At 39.7% G+C, this 18,666-nt stretch overlaps 1 protein-coding gene and 1 long non-coding RNA gene across 2 annotated transcripts in view; one reads left to right on the forward strand and one right to left on the reverse strand.

The window, feature by feature from the left end:
• Positions 1–18,666, reverse strand: part of LOC307151009 (hereditary hemochromatosis protein-like) — a 62,942-nt gene that overhangs the window by 37,714 nt on the left and 6,562 nt on the right. The window lies entirely within an intron of this gene.
• LOC307151018 lies at positions 10,188–13,495 on the forward strand. The gene is made up of 3 exons (XR_013819804.1): positions 10,188–10,943; positions 11,369–11,458; positions 12,373–13,495. It is a non-coding gene; the product is annotated as an uncharacterized lncRNA (long non-coding RNA).

An 18,666-nucleotide genomic window follows, 5' to 3' on the forward strand; every position in this document is an offset into this window, starting at 1 on the left:
GCTTACCCGCAGAGGCAGTCTCGAGATATCACCCTTATGAAAATTACTCTATACACAGTGCACACACACTAATACACACTCAACGACTCATGTCAGAGAAGACCACGACACACAGTGAGGACGTCACCACCTAAATGGTCACTCGTCTGCCCCCGGGTGCCCAGGCCCTGCCAACAAACAAAAGAAAGACATCAAATAGTGATATGCAAAAAGAACAAAATGATTTTTTTATTTATTTTATTTTATTAGTTTATTTGTCAGGGACAATGTACAAAATACATTAATCTATCGAAAAGATGTTTTGTACCAGAGTTGGCAAAAGCTATTTTCCATCTGCAGTCCCCGGGCAGGTGCACAATATTAAAACATTAAATAAAAAACGAATCAAAAAACCATAACATCCTAAAATATATACAACATAGTCAAAAACATTTACTTCAATATTACATTTGTAGACTTTAAATGAGCTGATGCTGACACAGCTGGTTATCAAGGATGTAATTCTTTAAGTTTCGAGAGAAATTATTCAGATCCACAGATAATTTCAGACTATCTGGGAGTTGATTCCATTGTTTAATGGTTTTATATGAAAAGGCTGTCTGTGCAAAGGCGGAGGATCTTTTCGGGATTAGATAATTCACTAATACAATAATCAAACCAAAATAAACATACAAATTCAAAAAAAGATAAATCAATTAAAGAAATAAACAGGAAAAACAACGAGGAGAAACTCAAACATATCACTGAGAACAGAATTTACTGAAAACAGTTCACTCAAGACGATTCACTCGGGACAGTTCACTCAAGACGATTCACTCGAGACAGTTCACTCCAGATGATTCACTCGAGACAGTTCACTCCAGACGATTCACTCGAGACAGTTCACTCCAGACGATTCACTCGAGACAGTTCACTCAAGACGAGTCACTCGAGACGGTTCACTCGAGACCGTGGCATCAGTTCACTCGAGTCAGTTCACTCGAGTCGGTTCCCTCGAGACGGTTCCCTTGAGACGGAACACAAAACAAAACACAAAACAAAACACAAAACAGATAAAACAGAACAGCAGCCGATGAGGAGCAGAGCAAACAGCAGTTTATGATGAAGCAACGGGCAGATAATTCTCATGCAGGACGCCGCTACTGTCCTTATCGCGTGCCTAAAAACAAAACAAAAAGGTGTTACACCGCGATTCCCTCTCCCTTGGCTTCACGCTCGAGCAGTATACTCACAAAACATGCTGTCCCGGGATTACTATCCCCGAACTATGCGGTAGATGGAGTCAAATGTCTCTGACAAACTCGTTGGCAGAAAGCGCAGATAGGTCTTACACTACGTTAAACAGAGATTAGTCAGATTACCCGCTCAGCCAGAGCAAAACTTCATTTACAAGACACCGTCGCATACAAATGCCTCCCTTACCTGTCTCAAATGTCCATACTAAACTCTCCAGAAAGCACACAGACTGGCAAACAGCACTGACAGTGAATAAGCAGCTTCAGCGATCTTTTTACGAGCAACACCTGACACTGCACTCCAACAAAACGCAGCAGGGCGCCTGTGTAACATCACGGCCCCGGATAGTGACGCACACTAAGGAACCGGTAACCCATGCTCTTATACACACCGGATGCCAGGCCATTGGCCAAATCATAACAAGTAGGAGTGGTTATAACCCTTCCTGCTACAATCTTCCCCTCACTTCTGTATCGTCGCCCCGACGATAAGCAAACCCTTGCCACTCAATTCCAGGGCCTAAAGTGGACAGAGACAAAATTTAAAAGGAGCCATCATAGCGACAACACACTTAAAATCATTTACAGAGGGCGATGGATATGCTTCACCGCACTTAAAATCTACAGAGAACAATGGATAGGCGTCATCGTACTCAAATCATTCTCTTTGCCATGATGGCTACACACCGAGAAACAAGTGATGCACAAGTTCTCTGCCTTGACGGCTACTCAAAAACACGAATGAGATACTTGTTACAAGTTCTCTTGCCATGACGGCTACACTCCGAGAAACAAGTGATGCACAAGTTCTCTGCCTTGACGGCTACTCAATAAAAACACGAATGAGATACTGGTTACAAGTTCTCTTTGCCATGACGGCTACACACCGAGAAACAAGTGATACACAAGTTCTCTGCCTTGACGACTACACGACAAACACGAATGAGATACTTTCAAGTTCTCGGCCATGACGGCTATACAACGAGAAACGAGTGATACACAAGTTCTCTGCCTTGACGGCTACTCAATAAAAACACGAATGAGATACTGGTTACAAGTTCTCTTTGCCATGACGACTACACACCGAGAAACAAGTGATACACAAGTTCTCTGCCTTGACGGCTACTCAAAAAAAACACATGAGATACTTGTTACAAGTTCTCTTGCCATGACGGCTACACTCTGAGAAACAAGTGATGGCAGAGGGCGGTGGGAAACGCACTCTGAGGGGCCTATGAGGACACAGGAGAACTCCAATATGGACTCCCCCTCCCGTTGCTTCATGACCTTACTGGGATCTCCGCGCTCCACCTCAGGGCAATAACAAATCTCCTCTCGGGCTTCCCCCTCCAGGTGGTCGAATAAAAAAAAAAGCTTGTTCAGCGATCCCCATATACCACTCTCTCGAGGCACAAAAACCAATCGTTCCGGTGCACTAGCACCAGAAGGTTGGGGCACTACAGGTGGAGCAGTAGAGGCACCAGGCAAGGCTGCATCATACCCGGGTACACCAGTCACTGGCGCCTGTAGCTGCTGCATCCCGGAAGGAGCCAACTGCCCTACACCAAGCTGCTGTTCTGTTTCCAAAAATGAGAAAAATCAAAAACACACAAACAATATAACACAGAAAGCCTATTGTCTCTGACCCAATCTGGCAATAACCCTGCCGACTACGCCAAAATGTGGCAGAGCGGGCGTGGTTTGACTCAAATTGCTGTAATTTCTGACTACGCCACCTGGGGAATTTCACCCCAAGAATTTAATATAACCTCTAAGCTAAGGCACACACAGGTCCCAATCACCGTTGAGTCAGAGACATAAGTAATCGTACAAAAGTATTTTATTTAAGCAACATTCATAGTTAAAAGAGGCATTGACCAGCAATCACACTCATCTCAATTGTTTAATTCTATCGTTGGCAGCAGAGGAACCTGGGCTTACCCACAGAGGCAGTCTCGAGATATCACCCTTATGAAAATTACTCTATACACAGTGCACACACACTAATACACACTCAACGACTCATGTCAGAGAAGACCACGACACACAGTGAGGACGTCACCACCTAAATGGTCACTCGTCTGCCCCCGGGTGCCCAGGCCCTGCCAACAAACAAAAGAAAGACATCAAACAGTGATATGCAAAAAGAACAAAATGATAATTCACTAATACAATAATCAAACCAAAATAAACATACAAATTCAAAAAAAGATAAATCAATTAAAGAAATAAACAGGAAAAACAACGAGGAGAAACTCAAACATATCACTGAGAACAGAATTTACTGAAAACAGTTCACTCAAGACGATTCACTCGGGACAGTTCACTCAAGACGATTCACTCGAGACAGTTCACTCCAGACGATTCACTCGAGACAGTTCACTCCAGATGATTCACTCGAGACAGTTCACTCAAGACGAGTCACTCGAGACAGTTCACTCAAGACCGTGGCATCAGTTCACTCGAGTCAGTTCACTCGAGTCGGTTCCCTCGAGACGGTTCCCTCGAGATGGAACACAAAACAAAACACAAAACAAAACACAAAACAGATAAAACAGAACAGCAGCCGATGAGGAGCAGAGCAATCAGCAGTTTATGATGAAGCAACGGGCAGATAATTCTCATACAGGACGCCGCTACTGTCCTTATCGCGTGCCTAAAAACAAAACAAAAAGGTGTTACACCGAATGAAAGCACACAGACTGGCAAACAGCACTGACAGTGAATAAGCAGCTTCAGCGATCTTTTTACGAGCAACACCTGACACTGCACTCCAACAAAACGCAGCAGGGCGCCTGGTAACGTCACGGCCCCGGATAGTGACGCACACTAAGGAACCGGTAACCCATGCTCTTATACGCACTGGATGCCAGGCCATTGGCCAAATCATAACAAGTAGGAGGGGTTATAACCCTTCCTGCTACATATATATATAACATTAATATTTGCAATAAAATATATTGGCAATCCCATTGTTTTTATATTAGAAGCCTTCCTGGTAGATCATTCATCACTAGTTCAAAGATGTGAGGCCTCCTGTTGTGTTTTATGTGTTGATGTTGTTTCCAAACTTTCTTCAGATGCTGAAAACAAAATTAATTTTAATTTTAATTACTGAGCAGAAGTGAGCATTTTATGAGATAAGTAAAATAAAATAAAATTTAACACCAAATACTCACTTGAAGGAGTAGAATAACCAATTTTAGATGAAGCTATAACATCAAAGAATAAAAAAAAAAAAAAACAGAAAAAAAAAAAAACAGCAGAATTATTAATGGCAATAAAGTATTGTATCATAAATAAATATATATATTTTTCTAATGCATCACATCTATACTAGACTAAATGGATAATTTTTATTTTTTAGATCCTTCCTGTTCTACCTGTTTGTAGTCTCCTCCAGCATTTATATATGACAGTTCCAGACACAAACAGCAGAGGCAAAACTATCAGCACTGAGGGAATCACTGATTTAAATGGTTCACCAGGATCAAATAAAAAAAATAAAAAAACAAGTTAAAAATATCCCAAACACATTAGAAACACAGTTCTGTCTTTTTTTTTCTTTTTCTTTTTTTCACACCTCATTACTTAATTCAATGTCCAGTTTGTTGTCCAGACTGAGGTGTGTGGCAGAGCAGCTGTATTTGTGTTTGTCTGCACTGATCTCCAGACTCTTCCTCATCTGGTACGTCCCGTCACCATTGGGCAGCAGATCTCCTCCAGTGATCTCATGATCAGATACAGGCTGTCCATCTCTGAACAGGGTCAGGTTGATGTGACGAGGGTAAAATCCTGTTGCCAAACAACTCACACGAAACCCTCCAGAATCTGAGTTTGCTTTCTGAATCAGTCTGACTCGCGGTTTCACTGTTGAAGAAAGTTGAAAAGAGGGATAAATGCACCCCTGGAAACATGATGCATGTCAGAGTTTGGAAAGCAGTAGTAAACTACATTAAAGTAAACTTCTGTAGAGGTACATGGAAGACAAAACCAAAAGTATTTTGGTTATTGACATTCACTGAGCAATTGTTGTCTTGCCACCACCGCACCCTTTGATGACGAGACCCTCAAATCTCTGTTCTGGATTGGGGCCAACTGTCACCATCCCATTGACCTCCCAGACACCTCTGGATTAAACTGGAGGGAGAGCATCTGTCCCCAATCCAGGACACAGCCAGACCCAGAGCCCAGCTCACCACCCTCGACCGCTGAGAGATCGCTTTAGCCACAGACGGAGAGCGACCGTCCACCGTGATGAATGAGCCAGAGCCCGAAGAGGAAGGGACTGCCCCAGAGCCAGAGCCCCAGAGTGAGTCTAACCAGGGGTGTAAGCCAATGACATCTGTGGCTAAGGGAGTTCTGGTGGATTTGGAAACTGAGGACTGATTGGTTGGGACACGGAGGTACTGCTTCCCACCCTGAATCTTTTGCCAGTCGACCTGTCGGCTCCGCCTTGGCTCCTCCCTCCTTCGTCTCCACCAGATACCCTTTGTCTTGCGGCTCCACCGGGTTTCCCTCGACCCACCGGGTTTCCCTCGACCCACCGGCGCACCCTTGGTCAGTCGTCACTCTGCTTCCGCCACAGACTTGCAGGACATACTCTGCGCTCCTTTCACCCACTCCTACGGCTTCAGTGGGCTCCTCCTTCACTTCAGCGTCGTCTTTGTCCTCCGTCACACCAGCTCCGCCTCAACCCTCGGGTAATCTGGCTCCGCATCTGACACTCGTCACCACAGCATCGCCTAGGTCTCCAGTGCTAGCGATGTCGCTCGTTAACTTCGGCTCTTCACCCGTGCTTTGGGGTCCTCTGACTACGGCTCCCTCTTAGTCGGTCGTCCCCCGGATGTCGCCTGCCAAGTTTCCATCCTGGCTCCTCCCTCAACTCTGCTGTGGGCTTTCATCCAGACTGAGCTCTTGGTCTACACCACCTGGCCACTTCGCCCATCATCTCAACCTTGGCTGCTTCCTCTATCTGCTCCTCCCTGGTGTCTGCCGCCTGCTTTTACCAGCCCTTCGCCTTCCCTTCTCACCAACCCTTCACCAACTCCTCGTCCTCCTCCAAAGCCACCACCCCCCTTCACTGTAACACAACATATTGGCCTAGTGTTATGAACGTAGCCTACTTTTTATTAAAAGTATTTATAAATAATTTGAAATATTTAAAGGGTACATAACATGCACAGTTTCACCTAATCTCATGTTAATCTTGAGTACCTATAGAGTAGTAGTGCATCCTTAATATCTCAAAAAAGTGTTTAGTTTTATTATATTTAAAAAAGAAAAATACAGCTTTCCGATTCTCTCCGGAAAAAGCCGAGGTCCTGGAGGCGGAGCTATAGAGTCAAGCGGTAGTCCTTGATTTCCAGCAAAAGACAGAAATCTGATCCAGTTGTACTTACGAATGGGGTCTTTTATCACTGGGACCGCTCCACGTTTTAATAGCAAACGATTTGCAAATCCAGCGTCGACCTGAGCCTTGTTAATAAAACATTCGTCACTGAAACGACCAGAACACACAACCGCACTTCCGTTGCTGCCCCGGAAAAACAAACTGCATCCACTGTTCCTGTAACACTGGGTTCTTTGGAAAACTGAACACGGTAAGCTTTCCCTCACATCCAAATACACACTTTTTTGGAGACATTCTTGAACAAATCCTATGCAGCGCTGCCGATGATTTCCTGTTGAAGCGCGTTGATGTGCGCGGTCTCGCTCTCCTCTGGTCGACGTGCTCGCGGGCGAGCTTTTCCGAGAGAAATGCTCATATAAGGAGTTGCACTCTGATCTACGTCATTAGATCCACGATCTAAAAAAAACCAGCCGAAACTTGTACCAACCCGGAAGTAAGATTTTCAGCATAGAAATTCTCCGTTATTCGTCTCCGTTTTTTTAAAACTTTGCCCATGTTTAGCATGAGAATCTATCTCTTTAACACTGTAAACAACTCTGAATACATGAAACACCATTGTACCCCCCCTTTAACTATAAAAAGGGAGAAATGAAAGATCACGTCATTTCCTCATTAGCTTCACATGGAATGTTACCACGACAAAGCCAGGCAGTGACAACAGGAATATCTTATTGCTGTTAATATGATACAAAATGTACATTTATAATGAAGTTTTTAAAATATGCTTTGTGTGTGTGTGTGTGTGTGTGTGTGTGTGTGTGTGTGTGTGTGTGTGTGTGTGTTCCCGATTTGCTCTTATCTTTATAAGTTAAACACATTTTTTACCTATGAAACTTTTTTTTAAACTTAATTTGAAATGCATGAAGAAAATGTGTGTAATATATCACAACAAAACAAAACAAATGAAATTATTCTGTTTATATGTTTATGGCGAGGTATCACCTATAGGTGATTTGATCCAGAAACATTTTGTTATGCTGAATGTATGTTGAATGTACAGTATATTATAAATAATTCTGTTTATTTGCTCATCAAAGAATGCTGATGAAAATGTGCTTTTGACTTACCTTTTTCTATTGACTTGATTTCTTCTCATTTTAAGGTTAGCCTTCAGAGTTTTCATGCAAAGTGAGTAGTAAGTTTGTTCATAATGATCTGGAGAAATGTTTCAAATCGTTTCACTGTCTTGAACGAAGAACTGAAAACTGTCTTCTTATTAAGAAATCGCAGCTCAACTACAGTGGATCCTCCTGTAGCACCCTTGGCTGTGATATGTCCTGACTGCATGTTGTCCAAGAGCTCACAGTGAACCAGTGTCTGATGAACCTCAAGATCTGTGAGTGAGGAGGAAAGTGAGTCTTCACTTCACCAGACTGACTTTTTTCTCTTACAGTAATCTGATATATGCTAATTAAATTATTAAAAAACTATAATATACAACCACTGAATCTGAATATATATGATTGTGTTGTGGGGACATAACATTATCCTCTTGCAGAAAGTTAATCAATACTTTGAGACATTATTCATGAAACATATTTAACACATAATTTGAAACATGGATTGTAAAACACTCTACTTACTGTTTGTATGATTATCAAATTGTAATTTCAGTCTATAAACTTGTACTGTAAAAAAGGCCCCCTTGTGGCCGCTAAGCATCACACACTTTACTGTGACTCTCTCTCTCCTACTGGAAGACGCCTTGCTTCACCTGGATTCTTAGCCAATCACAAGTTGACTCAGGATCGCTGCACGTGGGTAGCATTCTGTCAGAGACTTTTGTCAGTAGTGTACGTTAACAGCACGGACTTACAACCTGCCTTGATACAACTGCTTTGTTCTGTGTGCGTCTTTACAAGTAAGAATCGATATTTTGTTGTTTTTTACTGTCAATGCTAAGGCTAGATTGGTAGTGTTTTGTCTGTTTAGTGTTGCTAAATGTAAGCACAGGCTTTTCCTGCCTGGCTAGACCTCGTGTCGTGATGCTTCTTTCTATCAATGTATAGATTGCCACTCGGGCATTATTCTTTGGTTACACATTGTAGAATACCAGTTAAGCGCCTTTGCGCATAGTTTGAAAACTATCGCGGTGATATTCGCCTTCAATCCAGTTAATTGGTTATAGGGCACGCACCTCCCGCATGTACACTGGTCGTCACGTGATACTTCTCAGAGCGGCCTGGTGTAGTTATTTATGCGAACAGCAGAGGGAGCTATTGTATTGCGAATGGTTTATTCTTTCTCTTTGTTATAGTTGTAGCTGTTTAGAAACACAAAACAGCCTTTTTTTCATTCTTTCAATGCCAGTTTCAGCCATGTTACAATATTATTGTATATTATTCCTGCTATATTATTATAATAGGATACAGTTAATACGAATAGAGGTTTGTTGCATGATAATCATTCATTTGTATTCAACTAATTACGTTTGTTTTATTTCTTTTATTTGTTTCAGAACCACACATCAATGTACATATTCAATCATGCAGTTGTAAATTCAATAAATACTTCCAATGAAGAAATCTTGCGTGATTCTGACCGATCACCCGCTGTGAGCTCTACCTAACGATCCACAAACTATCTAAATCAAAGAAGCCAGTCCTCTTCTGTACATGTACATATCTTCACTTATAATCTTGTGATAATTTTCATTGAATGTATATCATCTTCTTCTGTTGTATTTCCTCTCACAATGTAGAGGTTTGTCTCTGAATCATAATATCCAATCATGATGTCATCTAACATAAATGTGATACTATATTCAGGAAAGAGTGACTGCCCTTTAATGTAAGTTGCAAGTAACTGTAACGAGTGAGAACCTGTGAGCAGTGATGGAGTACTCGAGTCCTGGACTCGGACTCGAGTCCGACTCGAGTCCCTGTTCTCTGGACTCGAGTCCGACTCGAGACTCTATTCTCAGGACTCGTGAGTCGTGACTTGACTTGGACTCGCGGACTGATGACTCGTACTTGGACTCGGACTCGAGGATATAAAATCGGACTTGAGCATTCATCAAATGAATGACGTTGGATGAAGTTTCTGACTAAATAGGTTTTAAAATTTGATATAAGATGTTACACTTTTCCTGTTTTGGGCTCCAAGACCGGACGGGATCTCTTTTTTTCCTTCATATAAGAACGAGCAGAGAGAACCAGCCGCGCGCGCTCTCACCGTCTTCAAACAACACGTGCTCCCTCCTCTAATATTAATCAAAATCAATTGACACGATAGTAAAAGGTCGGAAGACCGAAGTTTCACGTAGATCATTCAGAGATTTTTTCTCCTGAATTACCGCGAGGTGTGAATTGTGCTGAAACAATTAAAAAAAAAAAACGTTTGCCTTATCTTCTCTGAAAAGCGTTCCGCACATTCAGCTGACATTAGCCACAATTTCAATAAACGAAAAGACCTATCTAGTGATGAAATGTTTTCTGTGTTGACACAAATCTTGTCCTGTCCTAAACTGCCGAGATAATCACACGGCGTGCCGTAGGCTACACGTCCGATTCGCGAACTAATGACTCCTTTGAACGATTCACTTTAATGAATGGTTAAAACAACTGCCCAGCTAACACACGACGTCGCAGTTACGTAATTTATTCGTACTTTTTGGTCATTTCATGACTTACCAACTGACAACGTAACTACAACGTCGTATGCTCGGAATTTCATTACCATCATATTACCAAACCACAACGTCGTCAGTACGTCCTCCTAACGTTATAAGATAACCAACTACGTTCCAGATACGTACTCTTTTCGTAATATCTTGGTAATTTCATGACTTACTGGCAACGGAACTGCAACGTAACAGGACCGTAATTTCATTACCATCATATTACCAACCCACAACGTCGTCAGTACGTCCTCCTAAGGTTATAAGATAACCAACTACGTTCCAGATACGTACTCTATTCGTAATAACTTGGTAATTTCATGACTTACTGGCAACGGAACTGCAACGTCACGGGCCCGTAATTTCATTACCATCTTATCAGACTGCATTTCTATGAAATATTTTATTTGTTTCAATTGTTTGTTTAGTATTCCGTACTGTACGTTTGAAATACGTTCATTTTATTCAAGTAAGGTTATAATTTTAGATGTTTATGTTTGTAAATGTTGCGTGGCTTTGACTTTTTAATGGGCGTGCGCGTGAACCTTCGAGTCGCCCTCAAACACTGGAGCGGAGATGAGTTGCCATGGAAACGGCGCGTCACCGACCGCCCCACTGACTGCAACTGACAAAGCGGCAGAACTCCGTCTCTCGCTGTTGTTTTCACTGCTTTCAGGTGAGTTTAGTCTCTAAAATCACACAAATAATACACACAACTGTTCTTGACACTTCTCGTACTTGTAATTGACACGCTTCTGTTGAATATTTGCTTTATAGAAATGGTTTAGTGTCTTAAAAAGTCACTAGTGTCATAAAAAGTCCGTTAGCATCTCAACCGTTTTCAGAAGAGATAACGTTATGCTAACTTCATAGCTTGAGCTTTTGATATGAAAGTTTAGGATTTTAATCACATCTTATGGGTAGATGAGAGGTTTTGATAGTTTTGTAAAAAATAAGTTAGTTTGGAAGTGAGCTAATTTATTTAACATAAACGTACTCGATGACGTCACTTAACGTTACAACTTACATAGAGTGTGAAAATTGGCTGAAACTTAGCTCAATGGTAAACACAAATTGATAAAACTAGTTCTGTGATTTCAGGAGCAACAAAATAATCCTTCTACAACAGAGGGGAAGCTTCACGACTTCAATATTTCTGAAGAAAGCTGCTGCCAGAGAAGTTGGAAACAGGTGAAGTGAGGAAGCTCATTAAATAACTTCATATCCATTTTCTCACATTATTTTGTCACCTACTGTATATCACCATGCATCTGTTATTTTAAATTCTCATATTTACATTTACTTTTATTTGTTTAATTTATTTTAAGAAAGTTTTGACATCCAAACTTAAGTGACACTGTATGAGCAATATGAATAAGTGAATAAGTAAAACTAAAACCATAGATGAAACATTTAAGATTATTATCAGTGTTGAAAACAGCAGTGCTGCTTCATATTTTTGTGTTTTTCAGGGTTATTTGATGAATGAAAGAAAAAAAAGCATCATTTATTTGAAACAGAAATCTTTACTCTCTCTTCTGGTCAATTTAATGCATCCTTGCTGAATAAAATATGATTTTTTTTTTATTTTTACTCTATTGAACCCAAACTTTTGAACAGTAGTGTATATGTTGGGTCTATTTAACAATGAATCCTGGAGAGAGAAAAAAGAAAATGGATTAAACTTTTACATTGGTTTACACAAAAAGATTAATCAGCACAACTGTTTTCAACATTGATAATACTCAGAAATGTTTAGGACGTTTGCATTGTAAGAATGTATAGTATTCACATATTAAAATGCTGACTCGTTAGGCCATGTGTTCTTTTTAAAATCAGATGATTTCCTATTAATTCAATATAATGTAAGGGAATAACTCTAGAATAACCTTCCTGATAAATGTTTGGGGCCCAGAAACACTATCCTAAATTAAACCTAGATTAAAGACACATCTCTTTAGCCAAGCATTCAATTAACACATCTCATAATCTTGCACTATACGTGATGAAATAGTAAAAAGTGCACATGACCATCTTTTGCCTGAAATAATATGAACAGCAGCAATGCTAATCTTTCTCCTGTTGTCTCCTTGTTTCTATCTCAGGATGCTCAGCATGTTTTACTAGAGATTACAGCAGCTCCAGTTCGGATCCAGCCTCACTTGGGAAGATTTCTAATGACATCAACACTCTTGAAGACAATGTGTTTAAACAATTTTCAGATGTTAAATGATATTTTAAAGTGTTTAAACTAATTTAAGTTTTTATGTCAGGTGGTACAGCAAAAATATTATGTATTGTAGTTGTACCACCTGACATGGAAAGTGTACCACCAACCTACCCATACTTGAAATTAGCAGTTTTTATCAGTATTTGAGAGAGCTCTACAAACTTTTTCACTCTGCCAAAGAGATCAGTTAGGCTCCTCTGGACGATGCATTATCATGTTTACTGTTATTACCTTGTAAATTCATAATAACATTTGAGAATATACAAATTGCTGGACAAAAGTTTCTCAATTATCTCAACAGCTTTAAAACTACTGATATGTATAAAAAAACAATTATATGAAAGGCTTCAAACCTAAAATGATGGCATAGTTTTTATTTTGTTATTATTAAGACACCATTTTAAATTGTTTTCTTAATCTGTTTATTTGTTCGGACAGTTGCACCACCACCTGACATTTTAGGAGTTTAATGCTGCCTTCAGGAATAATCATAAATAGGCCTAGTTTCCTAGTTAAAAAAAAGAAAGGGACATTGTAATTATGACTTCAGAAGAAGAAAAACAAAATATGTATTATTAAATGTACAAAAAAAATGATTTCAAACTAAGGTTTTATAGAATATAGTGATACATGTCATTAAGTTATCAAATTATTTTAAAAGGAAATAATGCACTTGCCACAACATAACTGTGACAATGTTTAGAAAAATATACAAGCGATTTTTAAACAAAACTGTCTGCTTATACAGATTCTATCTTTAAGTGCTAATTGCTTTGTATATTTAAATGTTAAATGGGAAAACACTCAACTGTTCTTTTTTCTTGCATTTTTCTTTTCTTATTCTTGCTTTGTTATTAGGGCCACCAAAATGAAGATGTGTAGGAGTAGTTTGATGTTCAAGCTTTTGAGGAAAATCTTGTTCATTTAAATGTATAACCTGTTTGCAAACTGTTTTTGCTGTTTGTGCTTTGTTCTATAGTAAATGAACTAAATTAAACAAATTCTAAGTCTGTATATCGTTCATATGTCGTTGAAAAAGTCTCTAAAATAGTTTTGGGCCAATGAGGACAAGTTAAATTAGACCACTGCATGTCCGCCCATATTATTAAAAACTAAAATGACCAACTGGTTACCAATACACGACTGTCGATCCACAACGTTGCCACGACGTCGCCGTTACCTGCTGACAACGTTACAAAGTTACGTTGTAGCAACGTATCTGGGAATTTCACTTTTCCGGTTGCCACGACGTAACTAATTACGTCGCCACGACGAAAGTTTGGTCACCAGATTACGTTGCAGTTACGTAACAGTCACGTATTTGTGTTAGCTGGGTGTCCATCTGTCCAACAACGAACTCACGAGACGTCTGAATCGGTGTATAACAAATCGGTAACACTTTACAATAATGTTCCATTTATTAAACTCTAGTTAACTACATTAGTTAACATTTAGGCTACTATTAATAAACTGCACTTCTATTTATTTATATTGTATTTATTTATTTATTATTTATAATTGTCAACACAGTGGTGTCATTTTTGTTTAATGTAGACCCTCTTTTATAATTATATCAGCTCTTTAAAGGTGCCAGAGTAGAGAAATGTAGGCAGTCTTGAAATATAACAAAGACTCAACCTTGATGACTCGACTCGGACTCGAACACTGGGGACTCGAGACTCGACTCGGACTCGAACTCAGGTAATGGTGACTCGACTCGGACTCGGTCTCTTCTTTGGTGACTCAGACTTGGACTCGGACTCGAACACGGGGACTCGAGACTCGACTCGGACTCGACAGTTGGTGACTCGACTACAACCCAGCAAGCAATAGCCGTCATTTCAACGTCTGGGTTAAATATAGACCCGATATAGTCTGGCTATGTGTAACCCCCCAGATAGCAAACTGACATTGAACCAACATGGAAACGACGTCTCTCCTGACATTGAAACAACATCACTTTGCTCATCGAATTAACGTTGAATCAACGTCAGACACGCCATTCAACCGCATTTCAACATTGAATCAATGTTTTATTTTCAACGTAATAAATATAAAGATTGATCCAACGTTGAAATTTGATTGATGATTGATACTAACCTTTACAACTAAGAATCAACGTTGAATCGACGTCTGCCTGCTATCTGGGCCACTTTTAGCCCAAATAACATTTAATCTGGATGAATGTATTTTTTTCCAAAATAACTTGTGAGATGTATGATATTCCATCATGTAAGCAAAGTCAACTGTGCTTACAAGTTGTTTGGTTTGCTTTATTTTACATGTTATATGTGTAGGCTGTGCGTAGCCACGATTTAGCTCGTATTCAGACCCGGCTTGTAGCCCACTTTTAGTCAAAACTGATTAATTGTAGTTTTTTTGACAGGAAGTGCATGAAATGGTTGATATTTCATCACGTTCGCATTGGTAATGATATCTACAAGGTTCAATGTGTCATTTCACGACATGGTCGATCTGTAGTCACGATTTAGCTCCGAATTGGACGGGCTATATGCGGTCTGCTTTAGCCCACCTGGCGAAATCAAAGCAATCTGGTCTACGTACGGCTTGGCTATAGCCCTGATTCAGACCAGCGATATAGTATAAGAATATTAGTCTTAAAAATGTTTTCGCTCACACAGCTTAATGTTTGCTGTCACACATAAACATAACATTCATACACAATCTACGATATGACTGTCTATCATTTCAAATTAAATCAAATGCAATGGCATTTCTCAACCGCTAGATGGCACAATCGAAACACTACTGAGACATGACTACTGGGACTACTGGCATTGCGCGACTAGATCACTTTAGCCAGATCTCGCGATACACATATCCTCCATTTTCAATTTTATTTTACACGAGGCTGCTGTCAGAGAGCAACGGGCGAGCAACACTCTGAAAACCTTCAAATTTCTACTTCGATCTTGTAAGTATGAGTGTTATTTTTTGTTATGTTCATTGTTTAAATTAGTTAGTTGTTATGTGTAGAAACCGTGTTAACACTGCCTGTGAGAAACAACAACCAAAACAGTCAATGGAACTGTATTATTCTGTATTTTGACCTGTAAATAAAGCATAATGTTCAATAGACTTTTAAAAATGTCGGTCTGGTGTCTTGTGTTTGGGTACACATACTATATCAATGTTACTTGAGATTATGTCCATACACACTGTATATTCAAAATACAACATGAAAAGATTATGATTGATTATAACATCTCATAACATCCTTATATGAGAAAGTTTGAAATAGAGTCAGTTTTTGTGGTTATTTGTTTGACTACTAAACAACTTGTGAAAAATATAGAAGGCAATAATACATTTTATGCTGCAGTCATCTGAGAACTTATCCTTTGACGCAGCTGCGGGTAGTAAAAGCACAAAAAGCAGCCGAATTTTCTCCATATTGTTGCGAATGTGGCACATAGACCGAAGTGTTCAAGAAACTAACTGGAAAATCAGGTTTGTGCATATCTTGTGATCTTGACATACATACTTCAGTTTTAGTTTTATACTTCCTTTCTGTGTAGCTGAAATGTTTTGTTAATTTGTATGACTAACTCATAGCATTTAGTAGGCTACGTTTGCATATGTATGCAACAGGCAGTTTAAAGGGGGGGGGGGGTACAATGGGGTTTCATGTATTCAGAGTTGTTTACACTGTTAAAGAGATGGATTCTCATGCTAAACATGGGCAAAGTTTAAAAAAAATATTTTGGACGAATAACGGAGAATTTCTGTGCCGAAAATCTTACTTCCGGGTTGGTGCAAGTTTCGGCTGGTTTTTTTTTCGATCGTGGATCTAATGACGTAGATCAGAGTGGAACTCCTTATATGTATGGCGGGTACTCCGTGCCAAAATCAAACATCCGAACGACCGACCGACCGATCGAACGTCTCCGAACGTCTTGAACTTTCAAACGGGTGACCCACGTGACAACCTGACGTGACGTCAGCGTCTTCGAATTTGCAGCTTTTTAACCATACAAGTATACAAGCTGATGTGTAAAGGCTATAAATGGACATGATAGGCACTAAATATGCCTACAGATGTTATACCTAAAATAATACTCAACCATTTCCTGCACTTCCCTGAATAGGCCTATTGTAGGCTAAGTGATGAACTGACCAAGTTGCCACCTGTAGGCTATATCATGACTTTCTGTGTATTTCATGACTCTAATGTTTCAAACACCAGACTCACCTATTGTAACTGTATAGGCTACAGTGGTATGCTTTTAATTAATGTTGTTGTATTTTTCCTTTTTTATTTTTTTATTTGTCAAACTGATTGTTTTACAAGTAAGAGTTAAAAGTTATAAGATAAAGGCTTTTTAATTTCAAAGTCTTCAATGCCATGGACCATGTTGTCATTAGTTGGCCATTGACTTTTCATGGTAATAACACATTGAGAAAGACACAGTTAAGATTATCCAATATAATCTATTGCCTAGGCTACTTTGTTCATTTTTACCATGATTTCATCTTCATTCTGAAATTTACTTTGCTGACTCTGCTGACTCTTGGGCTACAAGAGTTTTTGTATTGTTTTGTGAGGTGAATAAAATTTGTCATTTGTTAATTTTATGTTATGCTGAGAATAAGGGTTTCTGTTTTGGGGGTCACCTGTGAATGAATTGTAGAGCACCTCCTAGTGGTCCAATTACAGGATATTTCAGGGGGAAAGATCTACAATATTAATTATTGTTACTGAAAATGTTATAACATAAACAATAAAAAATACTTTTCTAACAAATGTGACAAGTTGAAAAAACTGTCATATTAAGAACCTTTTTTGTTGATACTTCAGGATTTAGCATTAAGCTTTGTATTATTAGAAAACCTGTAGACCTCCCTCATGTCCCCCTGAGACGAGAGACTTCATGAAATTAAGTCTGGGTTACATTACACTCTTAAGGGTATCATAAAGTAGACATATAGGCCGGCTTTGTATTTGAAATGCCAATATGTCTGATAAAAGGTAAGCATATTTTATGTAGCCTATATAATTAATTTCCTATTATTTTTATAGGTAAAGCAGATGGGATACTGATTGCAGTTTTTGCTGCATTTGAATACGCTACAGCGTATTTCTATTCAATAAGATCTATTCCCGATTTAATGGGAGATGGAGAAAAATGATGTGGAATATCGTGTTTTTCCAAAATAACCGTTTAAGCATGTCAGGTTTGTCAATAATATTTAGCCTTAATTTAACTTTATTTAACTTTAATAATACTACACCATACATAACTTTCTAAATCACTTTCTAAATCAGTCATTGATTGCAGTAATCAAATGTAGACTAGTTAGAGGATACAATCGAAGAATAAGAAGTTAAACTAAGGTATATATAAAAAACGTGTTACAACGTGTCTTCACACGTAAACAACACGTTGGGAAGACGATCAGTTACTCGCGCTTCCGACCGGTCGCCATGGGAACGCGTTAACAACACGTAAGCACATGTAGGAACGTGTTACATATGATTTTATTTAAATGATCATTACATTTTTTGGGGCTCATTGTTTATAAGTTGCATTGTGTATTTGTGGATTTAGAGAAAGCGTACGACAGAGTGCCAAGAGAGGAGTTGTGGTATTGTATGAGGAAGTCAGGTGTGTCAGAGAAGTATGTGAGGGTGGTGCAGGACATGTATGAGGACAGTGTGACTGCAGTGAAGTGTGCAGTAGGAACGACAGACTGGTTCAAGGTGAAGGTTGGACTGCATCAAGGATCGGCCCTGAGCCCTTTCCTGTTTGCAGTGGTGATGGACAGGTTGACGGACGAGGTCAGACAAGAGTCTCCCTGGACTATGATGTTTGCGGATGATATTGTGATTTGTGGTGAGAGTAGTGAGCAGGTTGAGAAGAGCCTGGAGAGGTGGAGGTACGTGCTGGAGAGGAGGGGAATGAAAGTCAGTAGGAGTAAGACAGAGTACATGTGCGTAAATGAGAGGGAGGGCAGTGGAGTGGTGCGGTTACAGGGTGAAGAGGTGAAGAAGGTGGAGGAGTTCAGGTACCTGGGGTCAACAGTGCAAAGTAATGGAGAGTGTGTTAGGGAAGTGAAGAAAAGAGTGCAGGCAGGGTGAAGTGGGTGGAGAAGAGTGACAGGAGTGATTGAAAGGAAAAGTTTATAGGACTGTGGTGAGACCTGCGAT

The sequence above is a fragment of the Squalius cephalus genome, assembly GCF_949319135.1.
Source record: "Squalius cephalus genome assembly, chromosome: 23".
NCBI lineage: Eukaryota > Metazoa > Chordata > Actinopteri > Cypriniformes > Leuciscidae > Squalius > Squalius cephalus.